General features: G+C 25.3%; 3 long non-coding RNA genes across 3 annotated transcripts in view; 1 reads left to right on the plus strand and 2 right to left on the minus strand.

The window, feature by feature from the left end:
* Positions 1 to 2,864, plus strand: part of LOC136085072 (uncharacterized) — a 9,096-nt gene extending 6,232 nt beyond the window's left edge. The window contains exon 5 of the long non-coding RNA XR_010641050.1: positions 2,773 to 2,864. This is a non-coding gene — a long non-coding RNA (uncharacterized LOC136085072). The remainder of the gene's footprint in view (positions 1 to 2,772) is intronic.
* Positions 2,865 to 3,855: 991 nt separating this feature from the next.
* On the minus strand, positions 3,856 to 4,318 carry LOC124810973 (uncharacterized). Its single transcript, XR_010641051.1, has 2 exons — positions 4,206 to 4,318; positions 3,856 to 4,130 (listed from the first exon to the last, which is right to left on the minus strand). It is a non-coding gene; the product is annotated as an uncharacterized LOC124810973 (long non-coding RNA).
* A 6,893-nt stretch (positions 4,319 to 11,211) lies between these two features.
* Positions 11,212 to 12,235, minus strand: LOC136085073 (uncharacterized). The gene is made up of 3 exons (XR_010641052.1): positions 11,996 to 12,235; positions 11,682 to 11,742; positions 11,212 to 11,280 (listed from the first exon to the last, which is right to left on the minus strand). It is a non-coding gene; the product is annotated as an uncharacterized LOC136085073 (long non-coding RNA).
* Between the last annotated feature and the right edge of the window lie 7,765 nt (positions 12,236 to 20,000).

Raw genomic sequence — 20,000 nt, forward strand, 5'->3', positions numbered from 1 at the left:
ATATATATATATATATATATATATATATAATATATATATATATATATATATATATATATATATATATATATATATATATATATATATATATATATATATATACATACAGTAAACTCCCGGTTATTCGAACCTCCAAGGGGTATAAGAATTTATTTCGAATAACCCAAAACTCGAATAACTGAATATGCTCTTTAAAATGACCTACTTTAAGTTTCTTTCAAGTTTTAATAAAAAAAATTTTAATAAAAATTTTAATAAAAAGTTTAATTTAAGTTTAATAAAAAATAAAATAAACAAATAAAAACAAAAGTTTAATAAAAATTTTAATAAAAAGACCCTTGGAATTTGGTGCTACTTCAGTTTTAACCTTGTAAAATAATAAATATTTTACAATTCGTTGAAAATATAGTCCATTTTTTTTTTTTTTTTTTTTTGTTCCTTTAATGTGTTTTTTTATCTTCAAGGGGAGCAAAATTGTTTCCAACAACTGCAGGTTCAAATAACTGCATTTCTGCATAACAGCATTTGCATGAGTTTGTTAAAGAAAATTTACAGGAAATGAAAATTTCTTCGAATAAGCAAATTTATATATATATATATATATATATATATATATATATATATATATATATATATATATATATATATATATATATATATATATATATATATATATATATATATACACTGTGTGACAAAAGTTATCGTACGCTAAGAAAAAAATAATAATATTCAATATAGACACAATTTTTCTGCTATATTTAATGAAAATTATTATAATTTTTTTTTTAATAGTATTTATTTTGGTAATTTCTGAATTTTTTGGAATTTATATTGAAATAACATTAAAATTAGGCTCAAAATTTGAAAAAAGTACATTAAAGATGATGACAAAAGTTATCGTACACTTGGCGTAAACTAATATTTATTTAACTCCAAACCGTTATGTCCACCATTTTTCATACATTTTTGAAAATAAAGTAAACTATAAACACTTTAAGATTATTTTCAATTGTTTTAAATGAATTTTTTGGTTAAAAAAAAGTAAAATGAGCTCGAAATGGGTTAAGACCACTGTAGAAATTCGTAAGCTAATAATTAAGCATTGGAATGAAGGAAAATCGTTAAATTGTATTGCAAAAATTGTTGATTCTAAAAAATCCACAATTTCTTCAATTATTAACAAGTTCAAAAAAACAGGAAAATTAGCTGATTTGCCCTGAAGTGGTCGTCCAAAAAAACTGAATAAGCGTGCTGAACGAAGCTTAGCTTCCACAATCAAGAAAAATCGTTTTGTAAGTGCCAAAACTTTAGCTTGCAAAATAGAAAACGATTTGGGGGTTAAAATTAGTCCAAAAAGAGTCATTCCAAGTCTTAAAAGACAAGGAATAGTGAGTCGCGTTCCAAGGTTCCTTGTATTAGTGATAAAAATTGTAAGCTTCGATTAAACTATGCTAAAACGCACATTGATATGCCAGACTCATTCTGTAATAAAGTCTTATGGACAGATGAGTCTAAATTTAATGTAAAAAGATCTGATGGTAGAATTCGTGTATGGCGTTCATCAAAAAATTGCTTAGAAAATGGAACTACAGTCCGAACATTTAATGGAAATGGATCAGTAATGGATTGGGGATGTATGTCGGCAGCAGGTGTTGGAAAGTTAGTATTTATTGAAGGAAATATGGATAAACATTACTATAAATGTATTATTAAAGAAAATGTTGAACAATCAGCACATAATCTTGGTATTGGTGATGACTTCGTTTTTCTTCAAGATAACGATCCCAAACATAAGGCCAAAGATGTGATGGAATTTATGGAAAAAAAAGGTTGGGACATACAAAATCATCCACCTCAAAGCCCTGATTTGAATGTAATAGAACATTTATGGGATGAAATCGATAGACGAATAGATAGAACAGGTGTAAACACCATTAAACAATTAAAAGTCCAAATTGTAAAGACGTGGGAATCAATCGATCCGTCTATTACAAAAAAACTCGTTGAATCGATGCCAAGACGTCTTGCTGCTGTTGTAAAAGCTAAAGGACAAAATACACGATACTAAAATATAAGTTTAGTTCCCATAATATTTATCAAAGTGTACTATTTTGAAAGCGTACGATAACTTTTGTCACCTTCTTTTTGTTACTTTTCTTGCTTTTTCATCAAGTGTTTTCATCAATCTGTTTTTTCAATTTTTGTTTAAATAATTATAAATCAAATAGTTTTTATTCAGTTTTTAACTTGTTCCTTGCATTTCTTTTATTCTTAATTAAGAGTTAGTAATTTTTTTAAAGTGTACGATAACTTTTGTCACACAGTGTATATATATATATATATATATATATATATATATAATTTATATATATATATGTAATTTGTTTATCTATATATTTTATATATAATAATAATAATCCATTTATTTAACCATAAAATATGAAAATTTACAATAACATTTATAATCTCACATAAATAAGGTTAGGTGTCACTCATATAATTAAAAACTAGTCAATGGAGTGACACCTGAACCTATAATTATAAATTATATATATAAATAAGTTATATATATATATATATATATATATATATACATATATATATATATATATATATATATATATATATATATATATATATATATATATATTATTTATTTATTTATTTTTACTTTTTAAATTTAATAATAATTATACTAATTTAATAACATTTTTTTTTTTACGTTTGCTTTCAGAATACTAATGGTACAAGTTTTGTTTTTTGATTTAGATTCTGTATCTCAATGATATCCTGGCCTATCGATACGATATCCTGTTAATTGTAGTTTTATATATTGCATAAATATATATGCAAACACTCACGCACATAAATTTTAAAGAAAATATTTATATTTTTATATATATATCTATAAATTGTATATTTTAAGCTTTTTTATATTTATCATTGTATATTACTGTTTGTATTAATTATTGTTCAAATTACAATTAGTTCAAATTTACAATTTAGTTTTATTTGCCAATTCAATATATATTATAGCCACGTTTAATTGCGTTTAATAATATTTTGCGATTTTTTATACAGCGCATTTAAGCGTTGGTTCAACGTTATATTTCAACCTTTACTCGACGTCTTTGAGTCACATTAAATCGACGTTTTACTAACAACGTTACAAATCCTTGCAAAATAGACTGCTTTAACAGCGTTTATGCAACGCTTTTTAAGTAACGTTTTTTCAACGTTAAGTTGCGACGTTAATACAACGCTTTTTATGTAACGCTTTTTCAACGTTTAGTTGCGACGCTTTTGTAACGTCATTTAGTAACGTTTTTTCAACGTTACGCAATAACGTTTAATCAACGTCTATTAAACAACGTTACATATCTTTGCAAAATCGATTACTTTGTCAACGTTTCCGCAACATCTTTTGCGACCGGTTTTCAACGTTGATTCAACGTTGTCATGTTTGCTGGGTAAATAGCAACATGGATAAGCTAAAACATTTTCTTATCGAATGCGATTATCTATTCAGTATGATATGCCTAACAGAAACGTGGTGTTCTGACGAATCATGCAGAAAAATTCAAGTTTAGAAATTCCTAACTACAAATTATTATCATCTGAAAGAAAAACTAACAAAAGGGGAGGTGGAATTATAACTTATATTAGGAATGATCAAGTTACCAAAATTAGAGATGACCTTTCGATCTCAGATGCCGATAGTGAGGTTTTTACAATTGAAATAACTAGCAACAAATCAAAAAACATACTGGTCTCCACATGTTAGCGGCCACCTGAAGGTGATTTATTTAAATTTTCCAATCATTTAAAACAAATTTTTATAAAAAACAACAATGAGCAAAAAAAAATATTCTGTATTGGAGACATAAACATAGATTGTTTACAATATGATAAACATGCCAATACTAAACTTTTTTTTGACGAAATGCTTCAACATTACATCTTCCCAATTATTAACAAGCCAACTCGAGTAACTCCAACTTCAATCACTGCAATAGACAATATATTAACTAATTCATTGTTTGATACTTCTCTAAAGGCAGGAATAATAAAGGCAGATATATCTGATCATTTTCCTATTTTCTTCTCCTTGACGCAAGATATAAAATCTAATAATAGTTGTAAAATTAAAACTTATAAAAGAAAAATCAACAAATTTGCTATTCAACAATTTAAAGACTCACTGTCGGCAGAAGAGTGGGATAAGGTATACCATGAATGCAATCTTGGGCACACTAACTCTGCTTATAATAACTTCGAAAAAATTTTCCTAAAAAGCTATAATATGCACTTCCCAGTTAAAGTAAAATTAATAAAAGAAAAACATTTAAAATGTCCATGGATCACCAAAGGTATTAAAAAATCCTCAAAAAAAAAAAAAAAAAGCTTTATATTAAATACTTAAAAAATAGAAATGAGGCAAACCTAAATGTTTACAAACAGTATAAAAACTTGTTTGAAAAAATTTAAAAAAATTCAAAGAAAAATTATTACTCAAACAAAATAAAAAACACAAATGGTGATATTAAGAAAACTTGGGATATCATGAAAGAAATAATTGGGATAAAAACCTGCAAAATAAATAGTTTACCTGCTCAAATTGCCATAGATAATAAAGAGTATGACAATAATAATGCAATTTCAGAAAAATTTAATAGTTTTTTTGTCAACTTAGGCCCAAATCTAGCTTCAAAAGTCAATTGTCCAAACAACTCATTTGAAACTTATCTAACTAGTGTCAACAACGAATTAATATTTAAAGAACTAAAAATTGATGAACTCGAAAATGCAATAAACTCTCTTAAAACAAACAAGTCTCCAGGTATAGATGACATTTGCAGTAATATCGTCGTCAATGTCTTCTCGGAGATACGCAAACCTATTTTCGAAATATTTAAATCATCAATTATAACAGGAACTGTACCAGATAAATTAAAAGTAGCTAAAATTGTACCTATTTTTAAAACCGGTGAAACATTTCTAATAAACAATTACAGACCAATCTCAATACTTCCAACCTTTTCTAAAATACTTGAAAGAATAATCTGTAATAGATTATATGAATACCTAATTCAAAACAAGTTCTTAAATAAAAAACAATTCGGCTTTCAAGCGCAGCACTCAACAGAACATGCAATTTTAGATTTAGTTAATAGCATAAGTGATTCTTTTAATAAAAAGCAATTTGTATTAGGAACTTTCATAGACCTATCCAAAGCATTTGACACAATTAATCATGATATCTTACTAAAAAAAATGGAAAAATACGGAATAAAAAATACTAGCCTAGATTGGTTTAAAAGTTATCTGTGCAACAGACAACAATGTGTTATTTCGAACGATAATAAGTATTCTAATTTACTAAAAATAAAATGCGGAGTTCCCCAAGGTTCCATTCTTGGTCCTCTTTTATTTTTAATTTATATTAACGATCTTCCACAATCACTAAAAAAACTTGATGCAATAATGTTTGCTGATGGCACAAATTTATTTTATTCATCAGCATCAATTGAAAATCTCTTTGAATCTGCAAATGATGACCTTGAGAGTCTAAACATTTGGTTTAAAGTAAATAAATTATCTTTAAATCAAGAAAAAACAAAATACATCTTGTTTCATTCCAACCAACAAAAAAACAAAATACCAAGCATGCTACCATTACTAAAAATTGATAACATAAACATCGAAAGAACTGAAACTATTAAATTTCTTGGGATAATTATTGACGAAACGATTTCTTGGAAACCCCATATAAAAACATTAAATACAAAAATATCAAAAAGTATCGGCATACTTTACAAAGTCAAAACTATACTTTCCCAGGAGAATCTGAAAGTTCTCTACTTTTCTTATATACAAAGTTATCTAACATATGCTAATATTGCCTGGGGAAGTACAAATAAATCTAAATTAAGTTCTCTATATACACACCAAAAACACGCATCAAGATTGGTTTATAATAAAAATAAATTCACTCATGCCGATCCTTTACTTAAAAACTTGAATGCTTTAAATATCTATCAAATTAACATCTACCAAATGTTTTATTTATGCTCAAATATAAGCTCGGACTTGTCCCAACTCATTTTACTAATAACTTTTTTCAAACCAACGCCAACAGATATACCACACGAGGAACCGGAAACTTTACATTGCCCATAAAAAAAACAAAATTTTTGAGATTTTCAATTGTATACCGTGGCCCCTATTTATACAACAAAACAATACCTCAAAATATAGAACTTACTTAATTGGATAATCTTATTGCCCTGAAGAAAAAACTAAAAGATCTCATAATTAACAAAACCAATTTTATCGATATGTATTAAATATAAAAGAACAATTAATATAATAAAATGTAAAAAGAACAATTTAAGCTATAAAATAAATAAAAAGGAAATAAAACATAAAATATAAAAAAATAAATAAATAAAAAATGTTAGCAACTACATATAGTTAATTTTTTTCTGAACAGTAGACCTCAAAAAATTAATGTGTGTCTTTACTCTTTAAATTTTTAGTTTATTTTGTATTTTTAAGGTTCTCGATGAAAAGACTTTTCTTAGTCTTCTGCGAGTTTCCTTACAACTACATAGTACTACTAATATATGTTGATATATATTTTCAACAAATAACATATATTTTCAACGTCAACGACAAGCAAGTCCCTAGTAGCCCTGTGGTGCGACGGACTTGCGTATATTTTTTAAATGCATGGGTTAATAGCCAGCACATTATATTATAAACCACGAATTTATTATTTTAATTCGCATGAGTTAAAATGTCAAACGCGCATGCGTTAAACAGCATTGTTAACGCTCTTTAGAAATTGTAAATATTTGTGGTGGACATTTATATAAACTGGAGACATGTAAATATTATTTGTTTTTGAAATATATAATAATGATTGTTGTAAAAAAAAAAAAATAAAAAAAAAAATTTAATAATTTAATTATGTAAGCAAAAATATAAAAAGGCTATAACATAATCAACCACTTTAATAAAACAACAATTTAAAAAAACAGTTATACAATATAACATCATTTTATAAAAACAGTAGATTGTTTTTATGAAACTACATTCCATTATAATTACTCATATTAATATTGACCTATTATTATAAAAGTTGTTTCATTTTTTTTCTTCTTTGTGAATAAAAATGTAATTGAATAAAAATGTCATTAAATATAACTTATATAATTTAATTTTTTATGGATGAGTTCTTGTAAAACTTAGATTACAGTTTTTCATTGCACTTTTTGTTTTTGCTTTGAGTTTTTTTATATGTATTTCATTTTGTGTATTTTTTTAATTTTATATCACTATCTATCTATTGACTTTATGCCGTATTTAAAAAACAAATAGACAATGTCGATTAAATAACAGAACTGTAGATTTAATATACATGAGAAAATAATTTTCAAAAGCATCTTTATACTTTTAAATAGTTGTATTCATATTAAATATTTACATGGAAGATATATTTGTAAACACACCCCTGCTTTACTTTCCTTAAACCATTTGGTTTAAACCTAACAACCCTGGTTTTAATATACACGGACATTTGATTCATATTAATTAAAAATCAGTGGCATGCTGGTTCCCAAAAGTCTATTGGGGATTTTTCTTAAAAGACCTATCAAAATCAATGAATAATTTTTATCGCCCAATTGCTAATAGCTAAAACAATATTTTGTGTTAAAATTTTTTTTTAATTATTAAGTAACTAAACAATAGATAATCTAGGAATTATTAAAACTTTATTGACATTATAATAAGTAAATACCAATTTTAGTTTGAAATAAAAATTTAATAATAATTTGAAAAACTAAAAATTAAATTTTTATTAGTCTAACGGCCATTTCTTTTATTTGGAGAACTATATCTTTATGTATTCAATTAATTTATTATTCGATTAGCATAATTAGCATAATTTTTTAAATAATTATTTGATAACACATAGTATTCAAGCGAAATTTTTAGATAAATTACTTTTTAAAATCATGTTTACCACTTTGAAAATATTTTGACCGAATTGAAAGATCAAGTTACAAACTTAAGGTGCAGTTTCAATTCTATGGTTACATTGCAATTAAATAAAATAGTGGTAGACAAAACAAGCAATAAATTTAAAACTCAATAATAATAATAAAATATATTAGCTGAAAAAACTATATGACCTCAAATGATTGCATCTGGACCATTAGAAGAAATTGATATTGCTTCATCCGGTTGCTGATACCAAAACACTTTGTCTAATGTATAAAAATCTATAATATTAAACTAAATCACATCTTATTCTATTGGTTTTAAAGGTGGTTAGTTGAAGTTTTTTAACCTTGCTTTATAGAAAAGATACTTTAACTCTGTAATCAATTTAGTTGCTTGTTAATGAGCACTTTCTAATTTTTGTATATCATTATTGTTACAAGGATTCCATATCGGTAATGCATATTCAAGAATAGGTCTTACAAAAGTGCAGTATAAAATAGGGTTAAATAAATATTTTATTAAAATAGGGTTAAATAAGTATTTTAAACAAGATTGTGCACTGTATTCAAAGTAAACAGTAAAACTATTTTTTTCTTCAAAAAGGCCCTTATAAGATAAAAATAAATTCTAACATAAACTCTGGGGCCAGCACACCGCTGTTTAGAATGTAAAGGTGCAGTTAGCACTACTTAAGACAAATGTTTAAGGTTGTACTAACTGTTTTATTTCAAAAATGTTTTTAAAATGTATCATAACTTTAAGAGAATACTTCATACTTACAGTGTCACAATATCTGCATGAGTGTTTCCCAAAGCAATCTTTAGAGGGTCCTTTCAATAAATAACATTATAGTTTAAAAGTAAACAAATTAAATTAGTACATTTTTAAAGCAAATATTAGTATAAAAAACAAAATATAAATACTAATATAAAAATAAATATAAAGTAAATAAATGAAATAAACTTTAGAAGTAATATTAGAGGGTTCATAACAATGCTAAGAAGAAAAAACCTTTCCATCTTTGTCTAGTGACTTCTGATTAGCATCGCGCTTTAAAAACAAACAAGTGTGCCTTAAAAAAATTCATTTTAAAACTTGTAAACTTCTAATTTCTTAATTGTTAGATAAACAATATAGATAATTTGTAAAAATAATGATAACAAATATAGTTATTGTTTTGATAGTTAAAAAAAAGTTTTTACAATATAGAATTAATGCTTTTACAATAACTTAATTAAAAAATGCAAACAATTAGGATGGAATATTGCAATTGCAGAGTTTAGGATTTATAAATACTTGGTGACAAAACAACGTTATCAAAAAGAATAAAAAATAATTTTTTAGATGCAAATTGTTAAATTAGGATTTCTCCACAAAAAAAATTAGGAGCATGCATTAAATCATGACACTTTTTTAAGAAAGTCAAAATTTAATTTCAAAAATTGATTATTCATTCAATGATCAAAAATTTGTTGCTAGCTACTTTTATTTTTCCAACTTTAGATCAGAGAAGATTAGGTTAAACTTAGACCAATGAATATTAGGTTATGCTTTGATGTTAATGGTTGTCAGGGCTTAAGCCATAAAATAGAAAGTAGGATAAATGAATAAAAAATACTCACATTACAAGGTCTGTTAATTACAGGGTTTATGCTTGATATATGAGATATAAACAACCATATTATTAGGAAATATATATCTCAGATTTTTGTTTCTCAGATTGTTAACGCCATGTAAAAAATATTTATTTATACTGGTAGTGAAAGTAAATAACTATGATGTCAAATTGTAACTAGGTGTTACATAATCTGGGTTTCGGACATGCGTTAATCTGGTTTTGCATACGCCATAATCCGCATATTGATACTTAATCGTATCTGAATAGAAAGGTAAAAATATTTTCAGTGTGAACACACTTTACTTTTTTTAATAAAAAAAATATATATAAAATGACATTCAGGTGTTCATTTTAAAAAAGTTTGAAAAAACCAATAAAAATGATGCGGGTTTGATATGATGGTAAAGAGAAAAAGAGAAATGAAAAAGAATTCAAAGAGGTACGGGCTAGAAGAAATAAAGAATTTATTATAAAACATTTTTAGGATTCGATGATCAAATCCAACATTTTATCTTGTTTTTTGAATTTTTCTTTATTATTGTTTCTTTATATATTTAACTCAACAACTACTTTATATTTTAACAATAAAAAAAAAGTTTTTTTTAATTAATAAAACTTTTTAAGAAAGCAAAGCGCAAAAATCAGAAAAATATACTTCCTAATAAAAAAAGTTGTGTACATCATTATATGCTTACAACAACTCCTTAGAACACTTTTTGGAGTTATGAATATGTACATATGGCAGAATAACTTAAAAAAATATCAAATTATTTTATTTTTGTCCAAGGGAAACGCTTAACTTATAAAAAACACATTTTCGCTAAAAAACACACTTTCCCTAAAAAACACCTCAGATTAGCAAGATTCAAAAATTCAAGGAATTTGAGTTGTTGAATTCCTTGGATTTGCTCTTATTTAATCTAACAGCAGTAAAAAACTAGCCTTATGAGTTTTGCATTTGTTAAACATTTTTAAATGTGCTCAAAAAAAGAACGCTTGCAATTAATCCGCAAAATTTTATTGAGACCCCTCCATATCATCATTATTATTACTATTATGTAGTAGTTTTTTTTAGATTTTATAAATTTATTTTTAATAAATAAAGATTAATTTTAATTAAATTTATCAAAATAACAAAAACTTCAATAATGTATTAAATTAAACAATACCTTGATTAATCAAGGTATTGTTTGATTTAATAAATTAATCAAGATATTAAAAGTAATTTCAGCCATAATAGCTCATATAAAGTTGTCTATAATTGATTACAAACATTAATATTTAGATACTGATTACTTATTCACTGCAAGAATATTAGGAGATTACTAAGAATAGGTTTGAAGACTCAAAAAAGTTTGCATACCCTGTACTACTATATAAATCAGCATTGTGAAGTGGAGTTTGTTTAGACATGTCAACTGCATTCAAATGAGCACTATTTTGAAGTAAAAACTCACTAATTCTCACAGAAACCTATAAAAAAAAGAACTGCCTGAATTAACAATTCATTTAGCAATTCAAACGTTGAAAAATTTTTAACTAGTTAAAAAAAAGAAAAAAAGTGAGAATAGACTGCTATACCGATATAACAGATTCATGAAGCGCTGTTCTCAAGTCAGATTCAAAGTTACGCCGATTCACGTCAGCACCTATGTATGATTCGAATTAAAAACCTCTTAATTAAAAATTCAAGTCAGCACCTATGATTCAAATTAAAAACGTCTTCAATCAAATTGGCAAAATAAAATCAATATAAAAAAATATCCAGTTTAAGAATTTAAGGATATTATATTTTATTTTAAGGTATCTTAAGATTAAAGTGCATTTAAGGGTTAGTCAATATCTTAGTCACATTATTTGAGAAATTTATCACAAATTTACAACCTTTTGACAATAATTATAACACATTTCCTAAAAACCCTTTTTTAAATAAATGCACATCTTTAGAAAGTTACATCATAGTTGTTTGTTGTTATAATTACATTTAAAACATGGATTTAAATCATAACATTAAAAACATAATATAAACTAATTATAACTAAATATATACCATTTGCAAATGCATAAGCAATAAGAGAAATATCTTTGACCTTCGAAGCTCTGTATAACAACTAAATAATATTTGTAAAGAAAGATTAACTTTATAAATATATACAGAAATTGTTTTTTATGCAAACCAAAAACTCTATTTAAAAATCTTTATCTACATTATATCATTTCTACTTGCATATTTTTAAGTGACTGAAAAAAATCCTTTATACTTTTTTTTTAAATAAAACAAAAATGTTATTTTACAACTAGCTTTTTTTATACCAACTCCTTTTTTTAGTTGTAAAAACTTGTAAAAAAACATATTAAACATACTAAGTTAGGATGAAGGCTGTTAAGATTTTCTTCTTCATTGCTTACACAACTGATATTGGCTGATATAGAAAGACTAATTTTTTTTTTCTCATCCACTAGGTTCGCATTCAAGTGAGCATCATCAGTGCTGTCAATAATTTCTAAAGAACGAGCTCTAAGTTTTCTTTTTATTAACTTGCCTCGCTTCAAACGTGTTTGACAAGGATATTGCATTGGACTTATAAAAAGCTTTTGCAAATACTTTGCAAAATACGAGTTTCTTGTTCTGCTCTGAAATAAAAGTCACAGCATGTATCAAAAGAATGTGAAACAATGTGTTAGAAATATATTAAAATACACAAACAACTTTATCTTGGAACTAACCTGACAACCTGGTTAGAACTTGTTAGACAATCAAAATATACCTTGTGCTTAGAGCTAATGGTTTATGATGATTCGAATCAACATTGGCTTCATAGATGTTGTTTACCACCTCATTACCAAGCTCTAACATCAGCTTATATATAGAAAAAACTTATTAAAGACTAATCTGTCAATTTGTTTTACAAAAAAAAAAAAAAATGAAATTTTTTTACAGAAAATGTTTTCTTCTATTGATAATAATATAAAAATGTATTATGACTGTCACTGTTGTTGTCCCTACGGATAATCTATTGGACTTTTATGAAAAATATAAATCTAACTTTTAATTACTTTCTAAATTATTAGATTAAAGCTTATGTTACTTTATAAAAGTGTATAAAATGCCATTCAACTAAAAAAATAGATTATTACTTTTAAACATAATTCAAACATAGTACAAGAATGGAAATCTAAAAATTTTTTTATTTGGTAAAAAAATCTCAAAGAGTATGGAGTTGCATCCTACCTCATTAAATTTGCTGAAATTTGGCACAAATGTTTAGAAATGAAAATTAGGAGGGAGTTATATTTTTGTAACTTTCAAATCAAGGCAAATCTGAATTGTTTTAAAATTCAGAAAATCCATTTAACAATGATAATTAAAAAAGGACATTGATAACTTCAGTTCTATAAAAAGTCTGATTGATAGAAACAACTTTTGAGTTTGATTTTCTTTAAGATTAGATTTTCAAACAAAATTTGTTTTGGTTTTTTGTTTTGTTGATAATGCTTTAGTTTTTCATTTTTCTTAAAAAGTTAGCTAATGCATTTTGATTGAAACAAATATTTTTTTGTAAATTAAATTAGAGTCAGTTGACTAAAAAAACTGTATCATACTGTTTTTATAGTCATAAGAGTATGCGTATAATGACTATTTTTGAAAAGTTATTACAAAGTATTGTACAATATTTTAAAAAATTATCATTTTGTTTTTTTTTATTTATGCTATTTTCATTACATAATTGTTATGTGGTGTTGATTCCTATCTATTTACTTTTATTTATAACTGTTGTGTTTCTTTTATTAATTTGTATTATTCTTATCTAAATAGATATTGTGATAAAGTATTATCTCATTAATAAAATAAGTAATATAATGACAATAAGTAATAAAATATACCATATGATGTCATGAAGTAGTAAAATGACAAATGTGCATAATATTGTACAATACAGCTATTATATAAAGTTATATATATATATATATATATATATATATATATATATATATATATATATATATATATATATATATATATATATATATATATATATATATATATATATATATATATATATATATATATATATATATGAATATGTATATACATATATTAGACCAGTTCAAAAAAATATTTTCAAATAATTAAGTGGCTAGATGTTTAAATTTTGTTAATTGATGAAAATAAAAAAATCATTAAAGTTTCAAAGCATTATTCCAATCTTCATTAACAACTCAATTAAGTTAACTTTTCAATAGGGTCTTAAAATTAAAAAAAAAATTCTTTAAAAGTAGGTCAACCTGGTACTCAAAAGAAGCAAAATAATATACAAATTTCAAAAATAATAATTGTTTTTTAAAAAAAAACTAAAAAACTTTTATTTTTATTAAAAACTTGTAAAAATGTACTTTTTTTATTTCTAGTTAAAAAATCATAGTTTTTGTGCAATTAAATCTAAAATAATAATTGTAGTATAAATTTATATTTTTTTTTTTGAAATTTTTATATAATTTTGCTACTTTTAAGACACAACATGACATACTTTTGAAAAAACTTCTTTTTTCAAAAAAATAGGAACCTGTTGAAAAGTAAAGTTAATATATATATATATATATATATATATATATATATATATATATATATATATATATATATATATATATATATATATATATATATATATTATATATATATATATATATATATATATATAAATATATATATGTATATATATATGTATATATAAATATATATAATCTACTAAATATCATATAATTATTATTATTCATAGTTAATATCTCCTTACTGGTTATAGCACATATTTTGTACATAATTAGACGATAATTGACAATAATTAGTAGATAATTAGATATTAGGAATTACTTTAATAGAACTAAATGTGATTTGTTCTAGCAATATGTTCCTTATAAATGTATGTTTACTTTTATTGACAACTTACTGTTTATGTTCAATAGTATTTTGCTCATTAGGAGCATTGCATTTAAGATTTCTCGTATTTTAGTGTGTAGATTGCAATTCTTAATTATAGTTTTATATGGAACAAGAAATTAGATTTTGTAAATAATAATGGATGTTGTTGTGAACAATCATATACCCAAGCAAAAAATCTGACTGAAAATATTGACAGGAATGATCATTAATTATTTGTTAAATAATTAATGATCAAATATGAAAAAAAAAAACTACTAGTATCTACAATCATGAAATATTAGTTACAAGATATGAGAGTAACCAGAAAAGTTGCTGTAGTTCATTTCAGACACACTAGAAAGTGAGGTAAAAAAATATTTATTTATTTTTTCATGGTTAATAACATTCTTTAATAAAAAGTTTGAAAGTTTTTTATTAATAAAATGTATTATATATTGTATTATAACCAGTATATTGTGTTATAATCTTTACATGTGATTACAATGCATACTGTATTAGAAGCGGAAACTGCAGGTTTAAATCTTATACTCTGAAAAAAGTTGTGCTCAACCTGTCAAAATAAAGTGACAAAACATTGATTAAATGGCTTGAATAAAAATGAAAACATGGAAGATTTTGATATTGTTAAAGAAAAATCAACTCAAAATTAAAAGAGGGTGCAGATTTAAAACTTACTGCTACTGAAGTATCTCCTATTAAGGTCAAACAATTGCAAAAGTCAGGTAATATAAGAGGAGGGTGAACCAAAATTAAGATCAATAAAAACCTCCATTCAAAGGTAAACACTTCCTAAACATGTCCAAAGAAAGGTTTGGAGAACAGTCATGTTTTGGTATTGAGTTTATAGAAAATGCAAACTTGCTTGATAACATGATAGTGTAGTTAAATATCATAATTGTTGAGTTTTCAGCAACATCTAAAAACAGCTGACGACTCTTGGTCTAACTGATAAGAAAACAAAAGAAAAAAGTTTTCGAAATATTGCATGCAACAAACTATGTAGCTTGAACTGCACATAAGTTAGCAATAAAAAAAAGGAAAATCTATTCCAGATGTAACAGTTCAGCTGGTCAGCTCTTTTTACAAAAATTATAACCATATAATGCCTGGTAAAAATGATTTAGCATAAAGAAAAATGCTCACATGCAAAAATTGTGGTCTAATGTAATTTAAAGACTTAGGCATAAAGAAAAATGCTTACATGCAAAAATTGTGCTCTAATGTAATTTAAAGAAACTGCTTACTGCCTTTCAAAACCGAAAACCCAGAAATAAAAATAGGATTTTCAAGATTTTGCACATTAACCAAAATGATCAGTTATTGCTTCAGAAACACATTTCGTATGTGTGTGCTATTCATTTTTATATCTTTTCATTTCCCATTAATTTGTAGTAAAATGAAGGTAAATAATTAATAAATTCATTGGATTCTTATTTTCTAATTTGATTAATTTTTAAGAGACGGTAATAAATTTTATTATTTTTAAAATATCAAAAAATATTGTATCGACATCAAACAATAATATTTCTTGAATAATAGAAAAGGCCAAAACACAAATTGTTCATAAAGTGGAGATCTAATCTATAAGATAATATTAAAAGTTTTTTCAACCATTTTTTCTAGACCTATAGTTGTAAAATTTTCAATAGTCATTATTAAGTGTTTTTTGTGAATCTTAAAATAAACTGTATTGCCTTGTTTTAAAAGCTACAAAACTATAATTTTCGGACTTACACTTGCTGGCTATAAACTTATTTGGAACCAAAAACTTCAGCATTGTTGCATTACTACAAACACATTTTAAGGATATTAGTAAAGTGTAATAGTAATAATAAAACATTATCATATATTACATAGTCATTATCGAACAAAGTTTATGTCACTATAAACCCTAAATAGATAGGAATTTAAAAAAAAAATTTGCTGTCCTTCATAACCTATGTCTCTTAATAGTTGTGGCAAATTTCAGCAATTTAGGTGATGTAGGGAGCAGATATTTCATTTCTTTTTTTTGTTGAAAATTTTTTACACTATTGTATTAATTTGATTAGGATAAGTGGATTTTTAATTGGGCTTATTTTTAACTGATGGTTTACTTCATCATAATGTAATAATGTATCATTTTTAACTTAATTTTTATTAAAACTTATTTTAAAGAGATTTCTTACTTTATGTCAATTTTATAGATACAAAAGCCCATTTATAAATACAAAATTTTGTAAATAAAATTTTTAAAATTTACATTTATGGTTTCTGGATCCCAACCATCGAGAGTAATAGAATGCACTTTTGAAACCTGAACACCAAGACTCCTATGATAATGAAATATGTAAATGTATTACATTTATACCCTACTACAGTGTATTTGCACAGTACATACATACTTATATATATACATATATATGCATATGTATAAACATTTACATGTATGTATATATATATATATATATATATATATATATATATATATATATATATATATATATATATATATACATGTAAACACATTTATGCGAGAGAATATATATTTATTGTCACTTTAGAAAGCAAAGGTGCTACCTTCATAATGTTAAATTTTACAGGAGAAAAGTTTGAGCATTCAGTATAAATCAGCAATTTTTCTTTTGAAAATCTTGTTTTAATTTAGTTTGCTGCTCAACAGGACTATTTTTACCAAGTATTACCTATGTCTTTGCACTTGTTTAAAGGTTTGTAAACTTGTTTAAGCTGCAGAATTGACTCTGTGTGTTATGGTCAGCATAAATCAGAGTGTACACTATTATATACATATCTACCTTGTATTCCGTGAAATGAGTGTTATTAAAAGTGAATAGGGATTGGGGCAGTGAAGAGTGCATACATCGACTGAAATAGATAGAACATGTGAGGAGTATAAATAAATGGACTGACTTAGATAGGTAGAAAATGCAAGGAGGCCGCTATATCGACTCAGGGTTTAGGCCAGGGCAGCCAATCTTTTTATTAAATTTAAAAATAAAAAGCCTTCTTAGAACAGCCTCTACTATTCATGGCATTGAAACAGCGAGAGACTCCATATTGGCTTGTTACCTTTTACACTTTCATTATGGCATTTCTCAGATCCCCTAGTGAGGTTGGGTTCTGTTTAGAAAAGTTTGTATTCAATTTTACCTAGTAGTTTTTGGTTGGGTTTATATCAAGTGAATTGCCAGGCAACAGGGCAAGAACATTTTCACATTTTCTTGGAGCCATATCTTGACAATTTTGCTCGTATGGCATGTTGCTCTATCGTGCATGAAAATCTAGTTTGAAACCAATCAGTTATCATTCAAAAAATTTATGCAATTGACAGTCTCATCTTGTTCTAAAGATGTAATTATATACTATCGCTAACAGTGATTGCACGAAAAATTATAATTGCTTAATATAAGGTAAAATATAATGGAGATTTTACCTTATATTATGGTAAAATGATAAATTTGTATGCTGAGTCTGAGAATATGAAATTTTGTCACTTTTTAACATTTGGATTAAAATAATGCTGATTCAGCATTTTTGTCTCAATCAGCACTATTTTAATCCAAACTACTGTGACAATGATTGCTACTAGAAAAATTTAATGATTTCTTTAGTGATAACATTGACTTTTGCTCCAGTAATTACTGGAGCAAAAGTCAATGTTTACTTTTCCAACCCTAATTTATTTTTGCTTGAGAAAACATTTCTCAAGCAAAAACCTTTTTTACTTTTCAGATGTTGATCATGACGCAAGGTTTGTTTACAAGATTCAAGAAGGTATAACAAACAAGATAAAATCAAAGAAAATCTTCATGTTGCATCATATGTGAAGTATTATTCTAATGGGTATGCAGCATAATTTAAAAAATGTATCCATCTTTGTCAATGTTGCCTTGTTATCTTTTCAGATTACCAAGAAAATGCTGAATGAGCATTACATGCGGTGGGAGCTTGCCTCATTAGCAAGTTCTGCGTTCGATCGCCACTACGTCCCTGGAAGTACCACGTTCAACTTGTTTCTATGCGCAGCAGCCTTGTTCACTGAGGTTCGTGTTTCAGAGTTATAGGGTTAAGAGAAGGTTGTAACCAAAAAAAAAAAGCCTCCTTGACTATAGTGGCCTTCTTGGTCATGGGGTGATGAGTAACTAAAAAAAAAAATTTTAACTAACAATATCTCAACAACCCACTAATATTTTTAGCTAAAATCTTTGCAATTATAATTTTTTTAATATGGACTGCAAATGATGGAAAAATAAAATAATTCTGAGAGACCTTTGTAAAAAAATTCATTTGTAAAAAAGAATTTGTAAGCTCTCAATTGTCTTAAATTTAACTAATTAGCTTAGCCTTACTTTTAAAAATTTAACTATTGTTCTGTATAATGATCACTTGGCAGGTGTATTGCTTTTTACAACTGTGCATGTTGAAATAAGCTAAAATAAACATGTAATGAAAATATTGCTTTTGTATATATACATATATATATATATATATATATATATAAATATACACACACACTAAACATATAGTATATATAGTAAATAAGTTTATGTAGAATATAGAATTAATGCTAATACTTGCATTTAGTTGAATTTAAATTTTAGAGTGTTTATTGTTAAATTATGTCCCAAATTGAAACATTTTTTTGATATTTAAAGTACAACAACAAAGAAGTAAAAAACATACTCCACTAGATTAAAAGATACATTAGTGGTGCATCCATGGTCATAAGAGAGTGGAGTATAAAGGAGGACGTATCCAAATATGTTATAAGAAAGAGGCATTCTAATGCCCCTTCCACTTCTTACCAAAAATTGTTATTTAGTTGGATATATATTACAAAAAAAATTATACAACTATTAATGTGGGGCTATAAGTCAATTGGCTGTAAAAAACATGTCATCTTTCTAACCAAGTATAGTAAAAACCTATAATAAAGTCTTTCATGTGATTATTACATTAACAGAAGTAAGGACCATACAAAAATTGCAAATATTTTTTAATATAAACTCATGTGGCAAAGTTGATATATATAGCTTTACAAGTTGCAACAGATAAAGAAAAAAAGCATAATAATAATAATAAATACTTAAATCAATTTTCAAAGAAAGAAAATATATGTCATTACCAACTGGAACAGATGAAATTTGCACTAAAATAAAGAAATAGGCATAATAAACTAAAATCAAATTCTTGTAATAATTTTCCAATTACAAGTTCACTTTATACACCTTACCAATTCTTTCAGATGACGATGGCACTAAAAAATAAACATAAAATACAGCCACGTCTTAAAATTATTTGGTTGTTAAAAAGTAAAAATATGTAAACCTTACCAGTATTAACAAAAGAAGATAAAACTAAAAAATAAAAATACATTACATTATCTTGCAATTATATATGTAAATTATTTGTCGATACTGGAAAATGTTT

Source organism: Hydra vulgaris, chromosome 09 (genome assembly GCF_038396675.1).
Source record: "Hydra vulgaris chromosome 09, alternate assembly HydraT2T_AEP".
NCBI classification, from domain to species: domain Eukaryota; kingdom Metazoa; phylum Cnidaria; class Hydrozoa; order Anthoathecata; family Hydridae; genus Hydra; species Hydra vulgaris.